Raw genomic sequence first — 19,185 nt, 5'->3', positions numbered from 1 at the left:
TGTATGAACATACATGTGTGCCTCGTGCCCATGGAGGTCAGAAAAGGGCACTGGAAGACCAGGAAATGTACTTATAGATTGTTGCAAGCTGTTATGTGGGTTCTAGGAACTAAACCCAGAGCGCCAGTGCTTTTAACCACTGAGCCATCTCTCAAGCCTTCATAAACTTCTTTAATTCAAACTTAACAAGCAAAGAGAAAATTACAAACTTTCCTATTCTTATAATTAAATATATGAGATATGACTAGAATGTTTGACTAATTTCTGCATACTTCTCTGTCTTTGAGGTTTATTACAATTATTGATGCTTGACATATAAAATTCATTTAATATAAGTTTAAGAAGCCTAACTAATCACTTTTGAATAAATTAAACAAACACTGTCAGTATCAGAATAAAGATATTAACAATCACAAGACCCTATGTCCCCCTTAGGCCACATCTTAGAAGAAAAACTTTATCTTCTAAAGCACAGGTAGAAAAATTGTTTTTTTGAGACAAGGTCTCACTAGGTAGCCCCAGCTGGCTTATAACTTGTTATATAGATCAGGCTGGCTTTGAACTCACAGGGATGAAGGGTGTGTGCTTACCACACCTGGCAGTTTTGTTTATAAAAATGAAAATTCAATCATGAAAACTAAGACTTAGTACTTTCATGTGAAGTACTAAATCATAAAATGGATTTAAAAATATTTCCCATTAAATCAGTACAGAAGCCAACCCATGAGAATCAACACATATACATACAACATATGCACATCTCAGCTTACAGTCTTCAATAGTAATAAAGCAATAGTTTTTAAACTGCCATTCATGTTATGATTCATGAAGTGAAATGAGCCCACACCTGACTTCAGAGAAACAGTCTAAGAATTCTCTAACTTCCTGTCATAGACTTATATTTTTATCCCTCTACTCTTCGGTCTGAGACCATTTTTCTACCTGTGCTTTAGATCTCACTTCTAACATATACATATTCATAACATATACATAACATATTCATGGACTTTGAGAGCCTCCACACACATACTGGCCTGTGTCTCTTCTGACTATCCAAGTTTCCTTCCAGTGAATACAAGGCAAGCCAAGTCCACACAGAGAGCTGCAGGACAGCCAAGGTAACAGAGAAACCCTTTCTCAAAAGACGCTGCTCATCTTGACTGACCTTGAAATTCTATGTAAACTGCTATGGTAATATTATTTTTCTATAGAGAGAGCTCACATCTCTAAAATAGTTCTTGTTTAGTAGAATAATAAAATTCTTCCATTTCAAAAAAATGTAAATCCGCTTTTCATATAGTCCCTCCAGTCTTTGTCATTTATTCTATAGTTCTCACAACATCTAAACTCTTTAAAACTCTAAGTCTCAGTTCTACAAACCTAAGTATGCTCCCAAGTCAATCATTCCTCCTCTGTCCCCCCCAGGCCCCACCCCCACCAAACTATTCTCACCAGTTTATAGTAAGCAGGCTGGGTATAGTTCCTGTGTGGGCACACATATATACATGGGTGGAGACCAGCAGCTGATGTTAGTAGATGTTTACCTCACTCTCCTATGTTCAGTGAACATGGAGCACACTGACTTGGCTAGACTAGCTGACACCAGTAAGCCCTAGTGATTCTAACATCCTCAAAACTAAAATTACAGGTCAGTATGCTGTGCCTGTCTTTTCACGCAGATGCAAATGATCCAAACTCAGGTTATCATGCTTGCACAGCAAGCACTGTACTAACTTTAGCCATGTCCCAAGCCCCAGACTACTATTCCTAGCACTAAATCTCATCAGCTCCAAACAGATTTAAAAACAAAGTTTTTTTTTATTTATTTGTGTAAGTGTGTCCCTGCATGAGTCCCTGCATGGCATCTCATGTGTAGGTGCCCATGGAAGGCAGAAGAATGTTGGATACTTTGGAGCTAGTTACAGGCAATTGTAGGCCACCAAATGTGGGTGCTAGGAACTAAATCCAGGTCCTCAGCCATAGCAGGATCCACTATCAATAGATAAACCATCTCTCCAGCCCTTCCAACCAAATTTTTGTGGAAGCAGTTTTTACATATATTGTTTAATGCTCTCAAAGCAACACCTTATATTTGTCATTTTGAAGATTATCAATCTAAGATCTGAAAAATGGTAATTTTACTCACTTGCATAAACAACTGTCATCTACTCTAGTCTTTGCTGTACTGCTCTATTGTTTGGAAATCTATTTCGGAGAGTAGAGCCACAGCCCCTGCTTTTTTTTTCCATCCTCAGTATCAATTATGGGAGATTTACTCCATAAATCTTCAAAGAATTTATTAATTTCAGTATAACAAACTCCTGAGTATGCCACTGTAACAAACCTTCCCCTAAGGAGGTATGTATCAAGGGCTTCTGAGAAATGTATATCTAGTGTATATAATTTTTTAGTCTCATTTTTGGTAATAGAAACTATGGAAAGTATAACCAAGACTGTTTCATTCTTGCTTTCTTTTTCTTTTTTCTTTTTTTCTTTTTCTTTTCTTTTTTTTTTTTTTTTTTGGTTTTTCGAGACAGGGTTTCTCTGTGTAGCCCTGGCTGTCCTGGAACTCACTCTGTAGCCCAGGTTGGCCTCAAACTCAGAAATCCGCCTGCCTCTGCCTCCCAAGTGCTGGGATTAAAGACGTGCGACACCACTGCCCTAAGTGTTTCTTAACACTGGTCTAAGTGTTTCTTAAGAGACATGTATATACAATGTAAAACAGCAAAACAGTGGGATAGAGCTTGAACAGTAAGTGTGCCACATCAGCAAAGGCTGAAGAGGTCAGACTTTCTCCCATCCAACCAGCTGTACCTCAACATTTAGTACACTTCTTATTGGAATTAATGTGAAATGCTTACAGATTAAATTTTCACTAAATTTTGTTAACACATTACACTCACTTCAGATATTAACCAAGTATGTGCTAATTTTGATCAATGACAACTACAAATGTAGCACTTTAATACTACAGTACTATCACTCACTATACAGTTCATTAGGGACAATGTCCTTTTTGTTTTTTAAATATTTATTTATTTATTTTATGTATACGAGCACACTGTTGCTGTCTTCAGATACACCAGAAGAGGGCATAGGATACCATTACAGATGGTTGTGAGCCACCATGTGGTTGCTGGGAATTGAACTCAGAACCTCTAGAAGAGCACTCAGTGCTCTTAACCGCTGAGCCATCTCTCCAGCCCAGGCATAATGTCTTAAATGAGCTAGAGATGCATAGATTTTCTGTTATGCTACTTTGATCATGATAATATTCATCTCGAATTCCTCCAAACATTTTGTGCTCTTAAATCTATATTTCCCAAAGTTGTTCTAGTCTGCCTACCTCTTATGTAAATAAGTGGCTTAAAATGATGATTTAATCAATTTAAATAAGGGAAACTTGTATAGCTAATCTCCACTGTCAATTTTATTGGTTTAGAATTACCAATCAGTGAGGCATCCCACTGTATGTGTTTATGAGATAGTTTGCAGAGAAGACTCATTAAGGAGGAAGACATTGAACATGCATGGCGTCAATCTATTAGCTTAGAACACTGATGGAATAAAAGAAAAGCCAGCATAATGCCATGACCCTATACTCTGCTTTCTGGCCACCATGATGTGAACTGCTCTGCTCTACCAGGCCCTCTCTATGTAACCGGACTGACATCTCAGAGACCAAGAGTAAATCCTTCTTCAAGTTGTCCCTGCCATGTATTTTATGACAGCTATGAGAAAGTTACTAAGAATTAGCATGCTGGTAATGTCTCTATATTTCATATGGATACAAACATAACCCTCGAGATGATTACTGAGAACAGAACAAGCCAATTGATAAGCAATACCCTTCACCCACCCACCCCCCCTTTTTAGATAGTCTCACTGTATAGCCCTGGCTGGCCTCCAACTCCTTATATAGACTAGACTGACCTCAAACTCACCTGCCTCTGGCTCCCAAGTACTAACATTAAAGGCACATGTGTACCCTAAGGCCTAGTTTCATTCTTTCACTTGACATTTCTTAAGTACTCAACTTTATGCCAAGAACTATGATAGATTGTATAGACACAAAGATACAGCCTTTGAGCTCAGAGCTCACAAGGTAGATATGACTCAATTATCATGCCATAAATACTCCATTTTGATGGGGAATTAGAATCCTTATGTGTAATCCTGCTGTCCTCAAATCTAGGGGTTGGAGAGATGAATCAGTGGTTAAGAGCATCTATTTGATCCTGCAGAGTACCTGAGTTCAGTTTCCAGTCTCATAACTACTTGTAACTCCAGTTCCAGAGGATATGCTGGTCTTTTCTGATCTTTGTGAGCTTCTACACATATGCACGTGTGTGCGCACGCAGGCACACAGACATCAGACATCACGCACGCACACACCTTAGTTACTGTTCTAGTGCTGTGAAGAAACACCATAACAAAGCATTTCACTAATTGTTTGCTTACATTTTCAGGTTCATCCATTATCATCATGATGGGAAGCATACAAAGACTGCAGTAGCTGCGAGATTTACATACTGATCCACAGACAGATAGAGAGGGACAAATAAACACTGGGCCTGGTCTGGGCTTTTGAAACCTCTTCTCCAACAAGGACACACCTCCTAATACTTCCCAAATCATATATCAACTGGCCATATCAACTGAGGACCAAACATTCAAACATATGAGCCTACGAGCACCATTTACATTCAAACCATCAAACATACATATGTACATACATTTAGGCACATACACACAAACACATAAAAATTTTGTTTAAATCAAGATTCATCTGCCTCTATCTCTTGAGTGCTGGGACTATAGGAATATGCCACTATGTTGGTTAAAATGCCTTTTGTTACTTTTGCAAGAAATATTTATAAATTCTGTCCAGTAACCCCCCCAACCCCCCCAAAAAACCAAATCCTTTTTATATTGTCTTTGAAGTAGTAACTGGAAAAACCACTCCTGGAAGGGCTGCTATCACACTTTGGGGTTATCAATCATTTTCCTTTTCTGATTAGAAAGGAGTTGCCTATATGAAGCAAGCATCTGTAACAGTATCAACACAATGCCCAGCTGTAGTAAAAGAGTGTCCTGCTGTTCTTCCTCAATTGTACTTAGAATGGATGGTTGTCTACACTTAATTTCAGTAACGCTCTCATTATATCCTTGACAAACTTCCCCTTCTTCCTCAGATCGCAGTTGCATTCCAATTATGAGCTCACTGGAATGAAACAGCTTCAAAGAAAGGGAGAAAAGATAGTCAGATATCCTACTTTTCTTTGCTCACCCAACAAAAACAAACCAATTTTTACAATACTGTTCCTGTAACTTAGTTATCAAGGCTATTTTTTTAAGACTTTATTTTATGTAATTTTATGTGAATACACTGTAACTCTCTTCAGACACACCAGAAGAAGGCATCAGATCCCATTATAGATGGTTGTGAGCCACCATGTGGTTGCTGGGAATTGAACTCAGGACCTCTGGAAGAGCAAGCAGTCAGGGCTCTTAAAGGCTGAGCCATCTCTCCAGCCCCTAAAGATAGGGTTTCTTGTAGCTGAGGATAAATGCTAATTTCTGACCTTCTTGCCACTGCAAGCCCCATCAAGGCTATTTTAACCAATATACTTTCTTCATGTTCTTTGTGCTTACACCAACACTGTGAAAACTTAATACAAAAATCCAGTTCAACACCTCTCAATGAGTCCCAACAAGTTGGCCCACTGCTCCAAAGACATGTGCACCATTCCTGATCACTGATACATAAAGCAGCAGCCTATAACTGCTGTATATTACTACAGGAGCTGAGGACGTAGCTCTGTTGACAGCATGCCTGTGTGGCACATGTGGAGCCTTGGATTCCATCCCCAACACCACATAAACTAGGTACAGGAGTGGTAGTATATGTCTATTCATAGTTCTGGAAAGGCAAAGACTGAAGGACCAGAAGTTCAAGTCCATATAGTAAGTTTAGGGTAACATGGTCTATGTAAGACCCTATCTCAAAAACAAAAAGTTATTACAGAACTTTGTAAAAAGCAAAAGTACCAAATACAAACCTAAATACATGGTAATAAATGTATTTTGGAAAACTATTTGAAAGTATTTCAGCTACATATAATTTCTTAGATTTATTTTTTTTTCATTATATGTATGGGGCTATACAGCTATACATGCATGCATGCAGGTGCTTGCAGAGTCACAGAAGAGAACATCAGATCCTCTAGAGATGGAGTCACAGGTTTTGAGGCTCCCAACTTGGATGCTGGGACTCCACACTGGAGTCCTCCACAAGAACAGTTGCTCTTAACCACCGAGCCATTTCTCCAGCCCCTCAGCTATGTATTTTAAACCAGTATTTCTATGAATTATTTTCTCCAACTTGAGAATGAAAATACATAAACATACTGTTTTTTATACATCAATTCTCTTATATTCTGTTTGCAGGCCAAACACTATTCTTTACTATCATGCTGGATAGTTTTATGTCAACTTGACACAAGCTAAAATTGTAAGAGAGGAAGGAACTTCAATTAAAAATATTCCTCCAGAAGATAGGATTATAGGCAAGCCTGAAGAGCATTTTTTTTAACTAGGGAAGGCCCAGTCTGTTGTGGTGCCATCCCTGGGCTGGTGTTTTGGGTTCTATAAGAAGGCAAGCTGGGCAAGCCATGAGGAGCAAGCCAGTAAGCAGCACCTCTCCATGGCCTCTGCATCAGCTCCTGTTTCCAAGTTTCTGCCCTCCTTGAGTTCCTGTTCTGACTTCCTTTGATAACGAACTGTGAAGATGAACTGTGATGTGTAAACTTAAGCCTTAAATCCTTTCCTCCCCAAGCTGCTTTGGTCATTGTGTTTCATCACAACAAAAGTAACCCTAACTAAGACACTTCAAAACTCAACTACCACTGCTAGATGTATTCCTTCAAACAGACCTGTTCATAACTGATGGCTGTCCCAGTGGTTGGAAGAGTATACTTAGGGGCTGGAGAGGATGGCTCAGTGACTAAGAACACTAGCTGTTCTTCCAGAGGACCTGGATTTTGTGCCTAGATCCAACATGCCAGTTAAAAACCATTTTGAAACTCCAGTTCCAGAAGACTAAACACTCTCCTCTGGTCTCCTCAGGCACCAGGTACACACTTGGTACACAAACATAAGAACAGGCATAGCACATACATAGAATAAAAATAAAGAAATCTAAAATTTCTAAAAATAAAGAAATCTAAAATGTTTAAATAGAAGAGTATACCTAAACTACACTGCACAATAATTTATTCTTCCTCAGAACACCAAGTTGAATGTGTTATTGTACAGTTCAAGTATATAGCATTTATAATTTATTTGAAATTTGTAGTTTAACATTATATATAGACAGGTCTGCATCATTTCCTAGCCACTCCCAAATGTCCTTTACCTTTTATTTCTAGCAACACTAGAAAGAGTGTAATTTGGTTTAAGCTTTAAGTATCACGCAAGGGTTATTAAACAAGGTCAGAATGCCTGCATTTGAGTCTGGTGCTACTATTTTACTGGTGTGTAATCCTGAACACTATTTAATGAAACTATACTCCAAAGACTTTTTCTGAAAATGAGACTTCTATAAGTTACATAAAACAGTATCTCATGATGTTGTTTGAAAGACTAAACAGATTACAATATATGAATTATTTAAAATATTAATATTTAATATAGAAAATGCTCAGTACATATTAGCTACTTTTATTATTTCTCCTCTAAAATGTCCAGTGAGATCTGTTTACTACCAAGAAAGGAGTCTTCTCATAATCTGACAAGAGGTTTATCTTGGCTCAGGCTGCCAAAATAAATACTGTAGCCTGGGTGGCTTAAACAACAAACACTATTTCTCAAAATTCTGGAAGATGTAAAGTCCAAGACCAAGTGCCAGAAGACTGGGTGTCTGATGAAAACCTTCTTTCTGGTGTGTAGACAGGCATGTTCTTGCCGTATTCCTGGCAAAGCAAAGAAGGGAACCTTCTCTTGCATCTACTACTAATCCTATTCATGAACGTTCTATCTTCATTGACTTAATTCCTTTCCAAAGGCTCCATCTACAGATAGTATCCCTTAGCTTTGACACATGAGCTGGCATGGGAGTAGGGCACTCCATAGCAGAGCTTATGCACTCAGTTAAGTTTTCTAGTAAATGCTGGCAAGTAAACCCCATCTGTATGTCTAGCTTCACTTCTCAAGCAACCTCCAAGCCAATTTCAACTGCCAAACACACACTCCTTACTAGGCACTTCACCAGCCCTTCAAATTTTACTTATTCGAGATGAAATTTATCAGTTTCCCTAGTGAGCCCCCTTTTCCTTAGGACCACAGGAGCACTCTAGGTCTACAACTGCATGACATGTTTTCAAACACCCAGGGAGCAAATGTCTAACTCTCTATTTAATCTGTTTCCATTTTCAATGCTCACTTATGTATAGCTGCATATTTTACAATGTGCCAAAAAACTTCCCCACATAATATACTGACTGAACCCTATAAGCATGTTAGTTACATTTTCATATGCACACTAAAGGAAACAAGATTTGTAGAGCAGCAAGACAGTTTAGAAGGTAAAGGCACTTGTCACCAGGCCTGGTAACCTGAATTCAATCTCCAGAAGCCACATAGTTTATGAGGTGGAGAGAACTGACTCCCACAAGTTGTCCTCTAACCAATGTGTATCACAAGTGCCTCACATGCTCTCTGACATACCCACATGCATGCATGCACGCGCATGCACGCGCGCGCGCGCGCACACACACACACACACACACAGACACACACACACACACACGCACCAAACAAACCAACCCTACAAATATGTGATAAAAAGGAAATATTATAATAGTTGTAACTCCTCCTACTCTGTCACCTCATAAATAAGAATGATAAATCATCTATCTGTCTTAAAATGTTAGTGATTCCATCTTTCTCATATTAGTTCCTCAACTAGACAATCTTCTTTGTCTCTCCTACATAAGATGAAGACCTTTCTACTTTAGCTTTATCCATGATACTCCAACTACCTCAGATGCGGTTATTCCAACTAGCCCTAAGAATTAGATCTGCTCTATTAAACTTCAATTCCATGTAAGACCTGTTCTGGCTGGCTGTCTTTCTGGTTCATATATATATGGCTGTCTGTCTACACCTCCCTCCCCTCACTCTCAAATTCTAGATTCAATTTTCAACTTTTAATCAAACATCATAGTGACTTCCTTAACCCTACAAAGGTGTATCCTAAGGAACAGCAAGGGTGGCCCAAGACTGTTACAGGCAAACCAACAGTATACATCTATTTTGAGAGTGTACACCTCTTCTAGGAGAGCTAACTCTCTTCTTTTTAATTATTTTATTTTTAATTATGTGTCTGTGCGTGAGTTTGAGCATGTGGGTGCAGGTGCTCACAAAGGCAAGGAGAGCTGGAATTACAGGTGGTTGTGAAATGCCTGACATGGGTGCAGGGAACCAGACTCAGATCCTCTGCCGAACTATTACTGACTCTAGTCTTTTTCAGTTTTTAATTTTTCTTTTCCTGTGAACCTCTAAGAACACACTAACTCCATTTGATTCCAAGTTCCTTCTCACAGTGATATATCAGGATTTCATATGACACTTTATCTTACCTTCTGTCCCAGAAAGCTGTTTTTTTTTCTTAATATGGCTTACTTATGTATCACCTACAGGTTGTTATGTAATTTTAAATATTATATGCACTCAAATATTTATCAAATCAATAAAATCCTAAGAAAATCACTGACAAATCCTTAGGATTAAGAAACTAGCCAGTGGTCGGATCCAGTCTGTAAGCAGCACCCCTCCACAGCCTCTACACACCTTCTGCCTCCAGGTTCCTGCCTTGATTCCCTTCAATGATGGACTGTCACCTGGAAGTGTAAGATGAAATAAATCCTTTCCTCCCCACAGCCTTCCAAAAAAAGAAACAAGTAGTAAATAATGAAACTCACTCCTTGATTCTTAACCTAATAATTTCTTTTATTCAAACCCAAATTATTTCTATGTGTTTAGCCATTTCTTTTAGCCCTACTATCTACTGGAGTCCTTTATAAATAACAGCCTTCACTGTGCCTATTGTCTAGTGAAGAGCAGAAGAGACACTGTTCCATAACAGTCTCTAGCTACAATAGTCCAGTTTGTACAACAATGTAAACAGAATAAACTTTCTGACTGTAAAACTGTAGTTCTTCAATACCTAATAAAGCAAATCACCAAACAGATAAATTTATCCACTGATAAATGCAGGCCACTAGAAACATGGTAGAGAAAACTACAAGCATAAAAAGAACAACAAGGGCTGGCAAGACCACTCCTCAGGCAAAGGTGCTTGCCATACAAACTTGACCTCTCTCAGCATCTACATCCTCAAATCTGAATGCTACTACTACTTACCCAGGCCACCTAGCTGCTGACCACAGTACACATCTGACTGGGTGACATAATCCTAACGCAGACATACCGTATCACTAGGAACCACTAGATGTCCTAATTCCATACCATATGTACACTACAGATCACCTCCAGGCAGATCTCAATTTACCCACAATAAATCTGGGTATCACCAGACAAGACCACTCAAAGATGTGGCTTACCCATTAAGACTCTTGGCTGCAAAGGACTACTCTATTTCTCTATCCCTGAGCTTAGAGTCTGTGCTGGATCAGGTTCTCTGCTTAACAATTAAGTTCTTTCATTTAGTGAACTATCTCTGACCTCTAGCAACTTTATAAATATAAAAATATTTTAACAGTTTTGAAGGCTTCTGGAATATCATATAATTAAGTCAACCCCTGATAAACCCAGTCCTAGATTTTACCAAGTTTCTGGCACCTTCTAATAGTGATTCTGCTGAGTTCATCTGTCCTAGTTTCATAACTTTTTGGTTTAGGACCATCTAAGTACCTCTGGGTAGACATGTAAAACAAATTTTGTCTCATCTTTGATGAACTAAATCAAGTGGATGTTATTCTATGTATGTTCCATCATCTACCTAAGATCTATCTCTGGGACATGGTATGGGGAAATGCAAAAGGATATCAGACTACAGGATCATCCCAACTGCTTAGGTACTCTAGTCACAATTTGTCTATGACAAAGGAAACAAAAACAAATCCTATCAAGACCCTCAGTCTTATATGCTATAATGTCCAAATTTATCCATGTGTCTAATACTATAATATAAACAAGGGCAATTTATAATTTCAGAAGGTACTTTGGGGGAACTTGCAATTCCAGTGAAGGCCTTTATCCCCCCAACCACACATAGAACAAAAGGAGATAAAAAGTCCACAAAACAAAACTCTGCCTTCTTAAACTGACTCATGAAGACATCTAATGATTCAAGTAAGCTTTCTGTCCTGACTTCCTGCCTTGAAAGTTCATCCTTTACTCCATCTTCTGGAATCCTAATATTCTAACTCTTCATGTAAACACCTGACATTTCTTCCATAATAGAGTTTCCTTGTATCTTCCTGCCTTAGTTACAGTCTTATCTCCTCTCCTGTTGCTGAGCAAAGCTAATTCAGGATAGACAACCTCACAGTTACAATTAAAGACCAAAGTCATTTTGGTTTAGTTGGCTGGTCTTTGAGACAGGTCTAATGTAGCCTAGGCTGGCCTCAAACTCACAAAGTAGATTAAAAAAAAAAAAATGATACTGAACCTATTTAAAGATGTACTTATTATGTATAATATGTGTTATATATATATTATGTGTATTATGTGTTCTGCCTGCATGTATACCTGCAGGACAGAAAAGGGCACAGGATGGTTATGGCCACCATGTAATTGCTCGAAATTGAACTCAGGACCTCTTAACCTCTGAGTCATTTCTCTAGCTCCAACACTGAACTTCTAATCATCCTGCTTCTATCTCCCAAATGCTGACATTACAGACATGTGTCACAGTCTATGTGGTGCTGGGAATACTACAAGCACTCTTATCAAATGGAACTACATCACTAGCCTCGTCAGTGCTGTCTGTAAACTCTGGCCCTAGGGGACTGCAGACTCATGTTTCCTGAGCTTAGAATACTTTCAGACATTTATAGACCCAGGCCAAGCAGAACAAAAGTTTTAAAATACTAGTTTCCCTAAAAATGGTTCCCAAGAACCAGGCTGGAGCTGGGCATGCTAATACATGCTTGTAATTCCTGCATCTGAGAGGTAGAGGAAGGATGATCAAGTATTCAAGATCAGCCTTGGCTGCCTACGTTTGAAGACAGCCTGGGCCATGTAAGATCTTGTTTCAAAAGACAATTACAAAAACTTTCCCCAGAGCAGGACTCTAATACAGATCAATTATCATTACGGAAAAGGAAGCTGTTGTTTTAAGCTAAAGAAAAGGGACATGCTCACTTAGGACAATCCCAGAGATTTTCTTACCAAAATAGTCTGGACAAAAGTACAAATCACAAACATCATTCATAAACACAAAATTTGGGGTTCCCTCTTTGGCTTCAGGCGGGCCTTCGTCCAGGGTTTCAGCAGCTCCCCTCCCCTTCCCCAGGGTCGGGGGGAAGCTGCTCCAATTCGCCTCCCTTGGCCATGGTTCCCTCCCTCCCCCAGCTGTCCAGTCATGGGGGCTGCTGTGTTTTTCCGGATGCACCTTTGTCGCCTTCAACCCAGCCTTCGCCCTTTTCCTGATCACTGTAGCTGGAGACCGCTTCGGGTTATCATTCTGGTGGCAGGAGCCTTTTTCTGGCTGGTCTCCCTGCTCTTGACCTCTGTGGTCTGGTTCATCTTGGTCCATGTGACAGACCAATCAGATGCACGGCTCCAGTATGGCTTCCTGCTTTTTGGTGATGCTGTCTCTGTCCTTCTACAGGAAGTGTTCCGTTTTGCCTACTACGAGCTCCTTAAAAAGGCAGATGAGGACTTAGCATCACTAAGTGAGGACGAAAAAAATCACTCATCTCCATCCGACAGATGGCCTATGTTTCTGGTCTGTCCTTCGGTATCATTAGTGGTGTCTTCTCTGTTATCAATACTTTGGCTGATTGTGATTTGGATTCATGGAGACTCACCCTATTACTTCCTGACTTCAGCCTTTCTGACAGCAGCCATTATCCTGCTCCATACCTTTTGGGGAGTTGTGTTCTTTGATGCCTGTGAGAAGAGATGGTACTGGGTCTTGGGTCTGGTAGTTGGGAGTCACCTTCTGACATCAAGACTGACATTCCTGAACCCCTGGTATGAGGCCAGCCTGTTGCCCATCTATGCAGTCACCGTTTCCATGGAGTTCTGGGTGATCATTCACAGCCGGAGGCTCCCTCCGAAGTATCCAGCACAGCCTTTCGTGTAAGGACTAACTACCTGGACTGGTTGCCCAACAGATCCTATCTGCCTGTCCACTGCCCATGACTGAACACAGCCCTAGCCCGGGGCCATTGCCCTCATCCTCCGTCTCCTCGCTGATGTGTCCACTTCCTTCCAGGTTTGGCGTTGTCCATTTGTGACCTGTAGTCTCTAAGCTTTATCAGGATCAGCCTAAGTGCAGCCTGTCAGGGACTGGTGGGTTTGAATCTGCATCTCTCCCCACCACTTGGGGACCCCCTTGTTGACCAGGTCTCCCCATGTGTCAGTGCTCTGCCCTCACCCAGTCCATGACTCACCCCGCTTCCCCTCTGCAGGTCACCGGCAGGAGGACAGACGGGTGATGGTGCACTTTGCCCTGCGCATCCCACCCGAGGACTGAGGGAACATGGGGGGAACCCCTAGACCTGGAGTGCCCTCCTGATCTCCTCATCCCGTATTTCTCCATCTCCAGTTCCGGACAGTGCAGGTTGTCAAGAAAAGGGACCTAGTTTAACCATGGCCCTGGAGATGAAGTTACTAGAGGCTCAAGGGTAGATGAGTTCAGTATCTCCTGCCCAGACTGGACATCTTGGTCTTTTTCTCAGGTCTGAAAGGAACCATTTTTGGTATGATAAAGACCCCCAAAATGCCTTTTTTTTTTTTTAAGTGGGGAGAGGGAGGAGGTATGCTAGGAGCCTCCTTAACCTCTGTAGGCGGTGCTTCTGCTCCTGAATCTGCTGATTATGGTTTATTTCTATCCTGTTTCCCCTTTGGTCCCAGGTCCTGGGGAAAGGAAAGAAATGCATGTTTGGGAACTGGTACCACTGGAACTCGTATCTTAATGTGAAGTGGAGGGTGCTGTGGGGGTTGGTCCACTCCATGGCAGTGCCCCAGAGGAGTCAGACTACCATGGAATCGCAGGCCAAGAGGGCAGACATCTTTTCTAGTTTTTAATTGGGGTGTGGGAGGGTTGGGGAGGTTTTCTATCACTGTATTGTTTTTCTGCTGAGGGTGGGCTATTCCATCCTTTTAATCAAGATGATTGTGATTTTGACTAATAAAAAGGACTTTATAATGGGGGGGGGAGACACACAAAATTTGGAAAACTTTCAGGTAATATTTTAGATAATAACACTAAGGACCATTTCAGTTCCCTGTAGTAAATCAAAACCAGAAATAGCCATTGGTAAGTAAAATGTCAGTGAACTGGCAAATAGGTTATCCAGATGGAATATAACAAAATATTGTCAAAGCACAATAATAAAATCTCAAAAATCCTCATGTCACATCAAATTAAACAACTTTACTCAACTACTCACTACCTTTTCCTCTGAATGACAAAGGCAAGAATTAAGAATTATACAAGAGAAAATAGTGAATACACAAAGAAATCAGTACTAGAAGTCTGTCCTTAAAAACTGAGTGAGCTCTTCCAGTCAGGTAGAAACACAGGAATCTCATAGGCTGAGCAACACTTTGGTAGCACTCTTGTATGATGTGCTCTTGTTAGTCAATATACATTTAATCTTCTGTTTAGGGGCCAGTTATTCATGGATACAGAGACTTCTATTTATAGTTTAAACCCCTTCCGACTGTGCACTAAGTGCTAACAAAATAACAACAGTATTTCTAACATACCTATAACCCTTCCAGTCTCACAACTTTTGCCAATTTTAAGTAGTTCAACAGAAAAGAACCTAAGTGCCTCCGATAGCTTTTACTGGGTTGTATCTTGGTTTGTAATACTTTATCAAATTGAATGTTCTACAGAAGGTACCTTCTCAATAACCTCAGAAAGGTATATACAAGACTAAATTAAATCACCCTTTGCTTCCTGTGCTTACTGAACTCAACACAGATCAGACTGCAGTACTCTTTGGCCTGAAGATTCTATCAACATGAAGAAATGTATTAAGTTGACCCCAATTCAAACTGAGGCAGTGGTGGCACACGCCTTTAATTCCAGCACTTGGGAGTCAGAGGCAGGCAGATTTCTGGAGGCCAGCCTGGTCTACAGAGCAAGTTCCAGGACAGCCAGGGCTATACAAAGAAACCCTGTGGGTGGGCAGGGGAGAGAGCAAAACAACAACAACAACAAAAAGAGTTCAAACTGTCTCCAGGCTCTAAACTTACAGACTCCTCCTTTTGTCAACTCTAGTTAAATACTGCTGAATGGTTTATTTTTTAAATGACAATACTCAATACTCCGGGCCTGGTGGCACAAAGCTATAATCTAGAGGATGAGACAGGAAGATTTGAGAGTTTGAAACCAACTAGAACAACAATCCCAGTACTCAGGAGATAGAGGCAGAAGAAAGAAAAAGAAGAAAAAGAAAGAAAGGGAAGAGGGGAAGGAGGAGGAAAGGAAGGAAGAAAGGTGGGGTGAGTCAGGTGGGCAGGCAGGCGGGCAGATTAAAACAGAAAAGGAATTACCCAGGAAGGTCTTACAGTCACCACTCCACACGTAGCACTCAAATATGCACTCTGCTCACCGCATGTGAAACTATATCAAGAAACTTTTTTTTCGAGACAGGGTTTCTCTGTGCAGCCCTGGCTGTCCTGGAACTCACTCTGTTGACCAGGCTGGCCTCGAAATCCGCCTGCCTCTGCCTCCCAAGTACTGGGATTAAAGGCGTGCGCCACCACTGCCCGGCAAGAAACTTTTTCACTGAAGAGTTTCAACAGAATTTTTCTCTTCAAGATAGAAATTATCATTCATAGCATCCTGAAAGTTTCAGAAAATTCTAAGTTTTTCTAACCTCAGTTTTTGCTAGTAGCATTAATAGTCCTGTAGCTGATTCTCTTGGTTTTATGTCCAAAGGATACATAACTTCCCTCAAAAGGAATGCACCTGAAGGGCCAGATCAAGTCCTCCCACCAACAACTACCACAGTCAAGTTTCAAGGTGCTGGTGCATAGGGTTTATGTGAAACATACTCCCAGTCCTGACCAATGGATGTCTATGTCCTCAATCTTAAACTGAATCCAACAATAGTCTCCAGAAGCAGAGAAACACAACTTTCCCTGGAACTCCAGATCAAGCTGATGACTACAGAGAAAGACAGTTCCTACACAAGATAGTACTGTAAAACAGACTAATGTGTTCCTTTAAAATACTGTTACCAAAAAAAAAAATACTGTTACAGCCTTCTTCTGGTGATTTAGTTCAAACATGGTATGATTTTTGTTTCTTTTAGATTCCTGGTACAGTTCAAAAAACGTGTACACCCATGTTATACAACAGTTTGGACACTGGCCCCAAATTATACACCATAATTTCAAGACATACACTGGCCACTTACTGACTAAACCACTGTTTCTCTGTATCACCAGCAGATCACAGAGTCCTTGATTCTCCAAGAGGAAACAAGAGACATTCTGTGGTTGTTTAGCTTTAAAAGACTTACTCTATTTTTCCTTCTCCAGAGCCTATTAAACTCTGTGTTGGATCAAGTTCCCTGCAGTGCAATAAAACTTTTTTCAGTGCTCAATTTTTGGTCTTAGTCTTTTTCTTGTAACTGCTTCAAGGGGTTTCCCCACTATTAAATTCTAACTACTTTTCTCTCTCCTCAAATTTAACAGCATCACCAATCCACAGAGTTACCAAAACAAACAAACAAAATCCCCCAAAATCCAAACAAAAGAAAAAACTTCTACCCATTATCCATGATGCAGTCAGCTTTCTAAAATGGAAAACAGACTACATCACTTGCTTGCATAAAGACTTTGAGGCTTGCCAACTCACCTAAACACACAGAGTATTTTATGACTTGGTCCCTAACCACCATTTTCTCCAGCCTCATTTTTCACAATCGCACAGAGATACCTTTTGTCTACCATTGTCCTTCAAACATAGAATGCTTCCTTCACTAGTCCTCAGCTTATATACCTGCATAAATCTTTATAAATGAAGCACACATATCACTGAGAGTGATACTTGCCATCTGTTCAGATGACCTGGTCCAATTAGGATTTCATTTCTGACTCTTCTCAGGATATGATGTGTATCTCTGCCATAAGACTTACCAATGCATACTGAAATACCACACTGTCAGCCATCTACAACAAAGGCAATATCCAAGTATCTCCTATCCTACCTTAGTGCTGACACATATCAAGTACTCAGTAAATATTCTTTTACAGAATGAATGAAGTATTTTGGACTTGTATTGCTTTAATGAACTAAGTCTATTTCTTAAGAGGGAAACAAAATCTTTATTGCTTTATATTTTCCATACAAATTGTTCTTAGTTTTAAAGACAAAGTTGTTCATAAGAAAACTAAAACTCAAAATATCAAAACTGATTGTAGAGAGGATTAAAATAAAATTTCTCACTTCAGAATCCATAATCCCTATTGCATCTATGCAATCATATTGAGAGATAACTGGCAACACATTTCATAAATTTTAAATATGCAAATATGTATATGATGTATATATTGTTAGTCTATAATGTACACATATATAAAATATGTACACATGCATTCAAAAATGCAGCTTCATGATATTTTGCTATTTATTTCAAGGGCTACAAAAAAATAACTTTTCTCATCTACTATCGTTTCATATATGATTATAAAGATATATACAGAAGAATACTTATAGCAAAGTAAAGCAATTGTCACTGCACTAAAATTAAAAAGACAACCAGCCCAGGGTAAGCCACAAGTTTCTAAAGAGACTAAATTTCCAGAGGGACCAATAGAAAAAGATTCCTGACAATCTTAGAAAGAGATGGATATCCAAAGACATGGCTTCCTAGTAACACTGTAGTTGAAAGAAAGCCTCAAGAGAATAAACTGATACCAAAAAAGAAGATAAACAATGTTCAAAGAATCTAAAGAGTAGCATAATGAAGAGAAACAGAAAGCAGGATTGGAAAGATGGCTCAGTAGGTAATGAACCTGACACACAAGACTGAGGACCTGAGTTCAAACCTCCAAAGCTCACACAAAGGCAGGCACAGCATGTCTGTAATCCCAGTGCTCCTATGAGAGAATCCCGAGCAATCTGCAGACCAGCTGTCGGAGACTAGCTAGCTTTTTGAGATCCTGTCTCAAACAAGGTAGAAGGCAAGGACTGGTATTCAAGGTTTTCTGACTTGCACACCCACAATGCAGTACTGTGTGGGTCTACACATACACACATATCCATGCAAAGCAAACAGGACAACGGAACTAAAAGAACCAAGGACTAGCACTCATAATAAAAGGCAAGATAACTTTCCACCATCAAAGAATGCCTATTCAAACTACAGGAAGAGCTTAGAGGAAACTAGTCTGTAAGAAATAAACGTGGTCACAGACTGAAAGAAAAATGTTTACATGGGTCTAAAGAAAAATACAGAGAAAACTCTCAAAAACAAAAATTCTAAGTATTAGCTGAGTATAGAACACTTTGGAAAGCACAGAAGAAGTAACAAAAGTGCCTGGAAATATCAGGTGTGGTGGTGCACATCTTTAGTCCCAGAGCCAGGTAGGCAAACAGGCAGATAAATCCTTGAGTTTGAGGCCAGCCTGGTTTACAGAGCGAGTTCCACGACAGCCAGGGCTACACAGAGAAACTCAGAAAAGAAACTTTTTAAACAAATGCTTAAAACTAAGAGTCCTGAAACTGCATTGCAACTGCACTCTTGAGTCCCTCTCAAGACCATCTGTAAATCCCACCCTCAAATAGCAAATATCATGGAAGGAACTGCATTTTTTAAGTACATGTATAAATATTTTGCACATGTATATATTACAGACACATGCTCATTATATACATCATATACATATTTGCATATTTTAAATTTGTAAAATGTATTGCTAGGTACATCTAATTAACAAATGGCCTTACAAGAGAACAGTGATAGA

General features: G+C 39.8%; 1 protein-coding gene and 1 pseudogene across 2 annotated transcripts in view; one reads left to right on the top strand and one right to left on the bottom strand.

Moving 5' to 3' along the window:
* Smurf2 (SMAD specific E3 ubiquitin protein ligase 2) overlaps nt 1-19,185 on the bottom strand; it is a 100,208-nt gene that overhangs the window by 56,724 nt on the left and 24,299 nt on the right. The gene's annotated exons all lie outside the window — the stretch shown is intronic.
* On the top strand, nt 1,569-13,343 carry LOC117710626 (gamma-secretase subunit APH-1A pseudogene; annotated as a pseudogene).

The sequence above is a fragment of the Arvicanthis niloticus genome, chromosome 6, assembly GCF_011762505.2.
Source record: "Arvicanthis niloticus isolate mArvNil1 chromosome 6, mArvNil1.pat.X, whole genome shotgun sequence".
Taxonomy (NCBI): domain Eukaryota; kingdom Metazoa; phylum Chordata; class Mammalia; order Rodentia; family Muridae; genus Arvicanthis; species Arvicanthis niloticus.
The sequence above is the reverse complement of the archived record's forward strand: the minus strand, read 5'-3'. Positions and strand labels throughout refer to the sequence as shown.